The sequence below is a fragment of the Pan paniscus genome, chromosome 11 (genome assembly GCF_029289425.2).
Source record: "Pan paniscus chromosome 11, NHGRI_mPanPan1-v2.0_pri, whole genome shotgun sequence".
Classification (NCBI taxonomy): Eukaryota; Metazoa; Chordata; class Mammalia; order Primates; family Hominidae; genus Pan; species Pan paniscus.
In genome coordinates, this window is record NC_073260.2 from 53,548,783 (window position 1) to 53,557,981 (window position 9,199).

A 9,199-nucleotide genomic window follows, 5' to 3' on the forward strand; every position below is an offset into this window, starting at 1 on the left:
ATCTGCTAGTGGACATTTGGAGCGCTTTTAGGCCTCTGGAGAAAAAGGAAATATCTTCACATAAAAACTAGACAGAATCATTATCAGAAACATTTTTGTGATGCAAGCACTCAACAAAAAGAGTTGAAAATTTTCTTTGATGGAGCGTTTTTAAACAGTCTTTTTGTAGAATCTGCAAGTGGACATTTGGAACGCTTTGAAGCCTTCGTTGGAAACAGGAATATCTTCACATAAAAACTATACAGAATCATTCTCAGAAACCTCTTTGTGATGTGTGTACTCAACTCACAGAGTTGAACCTTTCTTTTGATAAAGCAGTTTTGAAACACTGTCTTTGTGGAAACTGCAAATGAATATTTGGACAGGTTTGAGGCTTTCATTGGAAACGGGAATATCTTCACATAAAAACTAGACAGAAACATTCTCAAAAACTTGTTTGTGATGTGTGCACTCAACTCACTGAGTTGAACCTTTCTTTTCACAGAGCAGTTTTGAAACACTCTTTTTGTGGAATCCGCAAGTGGACATTTGGAGTGCTGTGTGGCCTTCATTGGAAACGGGAATAACTTCACAAAAAACTAGACAGAAGCATTCTCAGAAACTTCTTTGCGATGTTTGCATTCAACTCACAGAGTTGAAACTTTTATTTTGATAGAGCAGATTTGAAACACTGCTTTTGTGGAATTTGCAAGTGGATATTTCGACAACTTTGAGGCTTTCACTTGAATCGGGAGTATCTTCACATAAAAACTAGACAGAAGCTTTCTCGGAAACATCTTTTTGATGTTTGGATTCAACTCAAAGAGTTGAATATTCGTTTTCACAGAGTAGTTTTGAAACATTCTTTTTATAGTATCTTCAAGTCGACATTTGGAGCACTTTGAGTCCTATGGTGATAAAGAAAATATCTTCAAATAAAAATTAGACAGAAGCATTCTCAGAAACTTCTCTGTGATGTGTACATTCAACTCACAGAGTTGAAAATTCTTTTTCATAGAGCAGATTTGAAACACTCCTTTTGTAGAATCTGCAAGTGGACATTTGGAGCGCTCTGAGGCCTTTGCTCGAAAAGGGAATATCGTCACATAAAAACTAGACAGAAGCATTATCAGAAACTTCTTTCTGATGTGTCCTTTCAACTCACAGATTTGAACTCTTCTTTTGATAGAGCAGTTTTGAAACACTCTCTTTGTAGAATCTGCAAGTGGACATTTGGTGTGTTTTTGGTTTATGGTGAAAAAGGAAATATCTTCACATAAAAACTAGACAGGATCATTCTCAGAAACTTCTTTATGATGTGTGTACTCAACTCACAGAGTTGAACCTTTCTTTTGATAGAGCAGTTGTCAAACACTCTTTAAGTGGAATCTGCAAGTGGACACTTGGAGTGCTTTGTGACCTTCTTTGGAAACGGGAGTATCTTCACATGAAAACTATACAGAAGCATTGTCAGAAACTTCTTTGTGATGTGTGCTTAACTCACAGAGTTGAACTCTTCTTTTGATAGAGCAGTTTTGAAACACTCTCTTTGTAGAATCTGCAAGTTGATATTTGGACAGCTTTGAGGCATTCATTGGAAACGGGAATATCTTCACATAAAATCTAGTCAGAAGGATTCTCAGAAACTTCTTTGTGATGTTTTCATTCAATTCACAAAGTTGAACATTCCTTTTCATAGAGCAGTTTTGAAAAACTCTTTTTATATTATCTGCAAGTGGACATTTGGAGCGCTTTGAGGCCTACGGTGAAAAAGGAAATATCTTCACATAAAAACTAGACAGAAGCATTATCAGAAACTTCTTTGTGATGTGTGTACTCAACTCACAGAGTTAAACATTTCTTTTGATACATCAGTTTTGAAACACTCTTCCTGTAGAATATACAAGTGGATATTAGGACCGCGTGTGAAGCTTTCGATGGAAACCGGAATATCTTCACATAAAAACCAGACTGAAGGCATTCTCAGAAACTTCTTTGTGATGTGCGCATTCAACTCACAGAGTTGAAACTTTCTATTGATAAAGCAGCTTTGAAACACTCTTTTTGTAGAATTTGCAAGTGGATATTTTGAAAGCTTTGAAGCCTTCGCTGGACACGGGAGTATCTTCCCATAAAAACTAGACAGAAGCATTCTCAGAAACTTATTTGTGATGTTTGCATTCAACTCAGAGAGTTGAACATTCCTTTTCATTGAGCACTTTTGAAACACTCTTTTTGTAGTATCTGCAAGTGGACATTTGGACAGCTTTGAGGCCTATAGAGAAAATGGAAATATCTTCACATAAAAACTAGACAGAAGCATTCTCAGAAACATCTTTGTGATGTTTGCATTCAACTCAAAGAGTTGAATATTCCTTTTCATACAGCAGTTTTGAAAAACTCTTATTGTAGAATCTGCAAGTGGTCATCCTGAGTGCTTTGAGGCCTTCATTCGAAACAGGAATATCTTCACATAAAAAATGACAGAAGCATTCTCAGAAACTTCTTTGTGATGTGTGCATTTAACTCACAGATTTGAACCCTTCTCTTACAGAGCAGTTTTGACACACTCTTTTTGTGTAATCTGCAAGTGGACATTTGTTGTTCTTTGAGGCCTATGATGAAAAAGGAAATATCTTCACATAAAAACTAGACAGAAGCATTCTCAGAAACATCTTTGTGATATCTGAAGTCAACTCACAGAGTTGAAACTTTCTTTTGAGAGATCAGTTTTGAAACACTCTTTTTGTGGTATCTGCAAGTGGACACTTGGAGTGCTTAGTGGCCTTCATTGGAAACGGGAATATCTTCCAATAAAAACTAGACAGAAGCATTCTCAGAAACTTCTTTGTGATGTGTGCATTGAACAACCAGAGTTGAACTTTTCTTCTGATAGAGCAGATTGGAAACACTCTTTTTGTAGAATTTGCAAGTGGATGTTTGGACAGCTTTGAGGCCTTCAATGGAAATGGGAATATTTCACATAAAAACAAGACAGAAGCATTCTAAGAAACTTGTTATTGATGTGTGTCCTCAACTGAGAGAATTGAACATTTCTTTTGATAGAGCAGTTTTGAAACACTCTTTTTGTAGGATCTGCAAGTGGATATTTGGACGGCTTTGAGGCTTTCATTGGAAACCGGAATATTTTCACATAAAAACTAGAGAGAAGCATTCTCGGAAACTTCTTTGTGATGTTTGCATTCAACTCAAGAGTTGAACATTCCTTTTCATAGAGAAGTTTTGAAACCCTCTTTTTGTAGGATCTGCAAGCAGACATTTGGAGCGATTTGAGGCCTACGGTGAAAAAGGAAATATCTTCATATAAAAAGTAGACAGAAGCATTCTCAGAAACTACTTTTTGATGTGTGTACTCAACTCACAGAGGTAAATCTTTCTTTTGATAGAGCAGTTTTGAAACACTCTTCTTGTAGAATTTACAAGTGGATATTAGGACAGCTTTGAGGCTTTCGTTGGAAACGGGAATATCTTCACATAAAAACTAGACAGAAGCATTCTCAGAAACTACTTCGTGATGTGTGCATTCAACTCACAGAGTTGAAACTTCCTTTTCATAGAGCAGATTTGAAACACTCTTTCTGTAGTATTTTGAAGTGGATATTTGGACAGCTTTGAGGCCTTCACTGGAAACAGGTATATCTTCACATAAAAACTAGACAGAAGCACTCTCAGAAACTGCTTTGTGATGTTTGCATTCCACTCACAGTGTTGAATATTCCTTTTCATAGGGCTGTTTTGAAACAATCTTTTTGTAGAATCTGTAAGTGGGCACTTGGAGGACTTTGAGGGCTATGGTGAAAAAAGAAATATCTTCCCATAAAAACTATACAGAAGAATTCTCAGAAATTCTTTGTGATGTGTGTACTCAACTCACAGAGTTGAACCTTTCTTTTAATAGAGCAGTTTTTAAATACTGTTTTTGTAGAAAATGCAAGCGGATATCTGGATAGCTTTGAGGCTTTCGTTGGAAATGGAAATCTCTTCAATAAAATCTAGACAGAAGCTTTCTCAGAAACTTCTTTGTGATGTTTACCTTCATCTCACAGAGTTGGAAATTCCTTTTCATAGAGCAGTTTTGAAACACTCTTTTTGTAGACTCTGCAAGCGTTCATTTGGAGCTCTTCGAGGCTTTCGTTCAAAAGGAGAATATCTTCACATAAAAACTAGACAGAAGCATTATCAGAAACATCTTCGTGATGTGTGCATTGAACTCACAGAGTTGAACCCTTCTTTTGATAGAGCAGTTTCGAAACACTCTCTTTGTAGAATCTGCAAGTGGATATTTGGTGTGCTTTGAGGCCTATGGTGAAAAAGGAAATATCTTAACATAAAAACTAGGCAGACGCATTCTCAGAAACTTATTTGTGAAGTGTTAACTCAACTCACAGAGTTGAACCTTTATTTTGATAGAGCAGTTTTGAAACACTCTTTTTGTGGAATCTGCACGAGGACATTTGGAGCCCTTTGTGGCCTTCGTTGGAAACGGGAATATCCTCACATAAAAACTACACAGAGGCATTCTCAGAAACTCCTTTGTGATGTTTGAATTCAACTCACAGAGTTGAACATTCCCTTTCGTAGAGCAGTTTTGAAACAGTTTTTCTAATATCTGGAAGTGGACATTTTGAGCGCTTTGAGGTCTATGGGGAAAAAGGAAATATCTTCACATAAAAACTAGACAGAAGCATTCTCAAAAACTTCTTTGTAATGTGTGCCCTCAACTCACAGAGTTAAACCTTTCTTTTGATAGAGCAGTTTTGAAATACTCTACTTGTAGAATTTAAAGTGGATATTTCGACAGCTTTGAGGCTTTCGTTGGAAACGGGAATATCTTCATATAATAACCAGACAGAAGTATTCTCAGAAACTTCTTTCTCATGTTTGCAATCAAATCACAGAGTTGAACATTCCTTTCCATAGAGCAGTTTTGAAAAACCCTTTTTGTACAATTTGCAAATGGACATTTGGAGCGCTTGGAGGCCTACAGTGAAAAAGGAAATATCTTCACATATAAATTAGACAAAAGCATTCTCAGAAATTTCTTTGTGATGTGTGTACTCAACTCACAGAGATGAATCTTTCTTTTGCTAGAGCAGTTTTGAATCACTCTTTTTGAAGCATTTACAAGTGGATATTTGGACAGCTTTGTGGCATTCATTGGGAACACGAATATGTTCACATAAAAACTAGACAGAAGCATTCTCAGAAACTTCTTTGTGATGTTTGCATTCAGCTCACAGAGTTCAGCATTTCTTTTCATACAGCAGTTTTGAAACACTCTTTTTGTAGTATCTGCTAGTGCACATTTCGAGCGCTTTGAGGCCTATGTTGAAAAGGGAAATATCTTCACATAAAAATTAGACAGAAGCATTCTCAGGAACTTCTTTGTGTTATGTGTACTCAACTCACAGAGTTAAACCGTCTTTTGATAGAGCAGTTTTGAAACATTCTTCTTGTAGAATTTACAATTAAATAATCTGACAGGTTTGAGGATTTCATTGGAATGGGGAGTATCTTCACATAAAAACTGGACAGAAGCATTTTCAGAAACTGCTTTCTGACATGTGCATTCAACTCACCGAGTTGAAACTTTCTTTTGATAGAGCAGATTGGAAACACTCTTTTTGTAGAATTTGCAAGTAGATATTTGCACAGCTTTGAGGCCTTCTTTGGAAACGGGTGTATCTTCACATAAAAACTAGATAGAAGCATTCTAGTAAACTGCTTTTTGATTTTTGCATTCAACTCACAGAGTTGAGCATTTCTTTTCATAGAGCAGTTTTGAAACATTCTTTATGTAGAATCTGCACTTGGACATTTGGAGCGCTTTGAGGCCTATGGGGGAAAAGGGAATATCTTCACATAAAAACCAGACAGAAGCATTCTCCGAAACTACTTTGCGATGTGTGCAGCCAACTCACAGAGTTAAACATTCCTTTTCATAGAGCAGTTTCGAAACACTCTTTTTGTAGAATCTGCAAGTGGTCATTTGGAGTGCTTTGATGCCTTCCTTCAAAACGGGAATATCTTCACATAAAAACTAGACCGAAGCATTTTCAGAAACACCTTTGTGATGTGTGCATTAAACTCACAGAGTTGAACCCTTCTTTTGATAGAGCAGTTTGAAACACTCTCTTTGTAGTATGTGCAAGTGGACATTTGGTGTGCATGAGGCCTATCATGAAAAAGGAAATATCTTAACATAAAAACTTGACAGAAGCATTCTCAGAAACTTATTTGGATGTGTGCACTCCACTCACAGAGTTGAACCTATCTTTTGATAGAGCAGTTTTGAAACACTCTTTTTGTGCAATCTGCACGTGGACATTAGGAGCACTTTGTGGCCTTCGTTGGAAACGAGAATATCTTCACATAAAAACTAGAAAGAAGCATTCTCAGAAACTTCATTGTGATATTTGCATTCAACTCACAGAGTTGAACATTCCTTGTCATAGAGCAGTTTTGAAACACTCTTTTTGCAGAATCTACAGTGGTCCTTTGGAGCACTTTGAGGCCTTCGTTCGAAACAGGAATATCTTCATTTAAAAACTAGACAGAATTATTATCAGCAACATCTTTGTGATTTGTGCATTCAACTCAGAGAATTGAACCCTTCTTTTGATAGAGCAGTTTTGAAACACTCTCTTTGTAGAATCTGCAAGTGGACTTTTGGTGTGCTTTGAGGCTTGTGGTGAAAACGGAAATATGTTAACATAAAACTAGACAGACGCATTCTCCGAAACTTATTTGTGATGTGTGCACTCAGCTCACATAGTTGAACCTTTCTTTTGAGAGAGAAATTTTGAAACACTCTTTTTGTGGAATCTGCAAGCGCACATTTGGAGCGCTTTGTGGCCTACGTTGGAAACGGGAATATCTTCACATAAAAACTAGAAAGAAGCATTCTCAGAAACTTCTTTGTGATGTTGGCATTCAACTCACAGAGTTGAACATTCTCTTTCATAGAGCAGTTTTGAAACACTCTTTTTGTAGAATCTGGAAGTGGACGTTTGGAGCGCTTTGAGGCCAATGGTGAAAAGAAATATCTTCACATAAAAACTAGACAGAAGCTTTCTCAGAAACTTCTTTGTGATATGTGTACTCAACTCACAGATTTAAATCTTTCCTTTGATAGAGCAGTTTTGAAACACTCTTCTTGTAGAATTTGCAAGTGGATATTAGGACAGCTTTGAGGCTTTCCTTGGAAACGGGAATATCTTCATATAAAAACCAGACAGAAACATTCTCAGAAACTTCTTTGTGATGTTTGCATTCAACTCACAGAGTTGAACATTCCTTTTCATAGAGCAGTTTTGAAACACTCTTTCTGGAATCTGCAAGTGGACATTTGGAGCGCTTGGTGGCCTATGGTGAAAAAGGAAATATCTTCACATAAAAACGAGACAAAAGCATTCTCAGAAACTTCTTTGTGAAGTGTGTACTCAACTCACAGAGTTGAACCTTTCTTTTGCTGCAGCAGTTTTGAATCACTCCTTTGGAAGCATTTCCAAGTGGATACTTGGACAGTTTTGAGGTTTTCATTGGAAACGGGAGTATCTTCACATAAAAACTAGACAGAAGAATTCTCAGAAACTTCTTTGTAAAGTGTGCATTCAACTCACGGTGTTGACACTTTCTTTTAATAGAGCAGATTGGAAACACTCTTTTTGTAGTATTTGCAATTGGATATTTGGACAGCTTTGATGCTTTCTTTGGAAACGGGACTATCTTCACATAAAAACTAGACAGAAGCATTCTCAGAAACTTCTTTGTGATGTGTACACTCAACTCACAGAGTTGAACCTCTCTTTTGATAGAGCAGTTTTGAAACACTCTTTTTGTAGTATCTGGAAGGGGACATTTGGAGCGCTTTGAGGCCTAAGGTGAAAAATGAAATATCGTCACATAAACATTAGACAGAATCATTATCAGAAACATCTTTCTGATGTGTGCATTCAACTCACAGAGTTGAACCCTTCTTTTGATAGAGCAGTTTTGAAACACTCTCTTTGTAGATCTGCAAGTGGACATTGGGTGTGCTGTGAGGTCTACGGTGAAAAAGAAATATCTTAACAAAAAAACTAGACAGAAGTATTCTCAGAAACTTTTTGTGATGCTTGCATTCAACTCACAGAATTGAACATTCCTTTTCATAGAGCAGTTTTGAAACACTTTTTTTGTAGAATACGTAAGTGGAACCTTGGAGGGCTTTGAGGTCTATGATAAAAAAGGAAATATCTTCCCATAAAAAATAGACATAAGAATTCTCCGAAACTTCTTTGTGAGGTGTGTACTCAACTCAGAGAGGTGAACTATTCTTTTGATAGAGCAGTTTTGAAACTCTTTTTGTAGAATCTGCAAGTGGATATTTGGATAGCTTTGAGGATTTCGTAGGAAACAGGAATGGCTTCACATAAAAACTAGACAGAAGCATTCTCAGAAACTTCTTTGTGATGTTTGCATTCAACTCACAGATTTGAAAATTCGCTTACATAGAGCAGTTTTGAAACACACTTTTTGTAGTATCTGGAAGTGGACATTTGGAGCGATTTGAGGTCTATGGTGAAAAAGGAAATATCTTCTAATAAAAACTAGTCAGAAGAATTATCAGAGACTTCTTTGTGATGTGTGTACTCAATTCACAGAGTTGAACTTTATTTTGATAGACCAATTTTGAAACAATCTTTTTGTAGTATCTGCAAGTGGATATTTGGATAGCTTTGAGGATTTCCATGGAAACGGGAATATCCTCACATAAAAACTAGACAGAAGCATTCTCAGAAACTTCTTTTTGATGTTTGCATTCGACTCACAGAGTTGAAAATTCCCTTTCATAGAGCAGTTTTGAAACATTCTTTTTGTAGGATCTGCAAGTGTTCATTTGGAGCGCTTTGAGGCCTTCGTTCGAAAAGGGACTATCTTCACATAAAAACTAGACAGAAGCATTATCAGAAAAACCTTTCTGATGTGTGCATTCAACTCACAGAGTTGAAGCATTCTTTTCTAGAGCAGTTTTGAAACACTCTCTTTGTAGAATCTGCAAGTGGACATTTGGTGTGCTTCGAGGCCTTTGGTGAAAAAGGAAACATCTTAACATAAAAACTAGACAGAAGCCTTCTCAGAAACATATTTGTGATGTGTGCACTCAACTCACAGAGTTGAACCTTTCTTTTGATAGAGCAGTTTTGAAACACTCTTT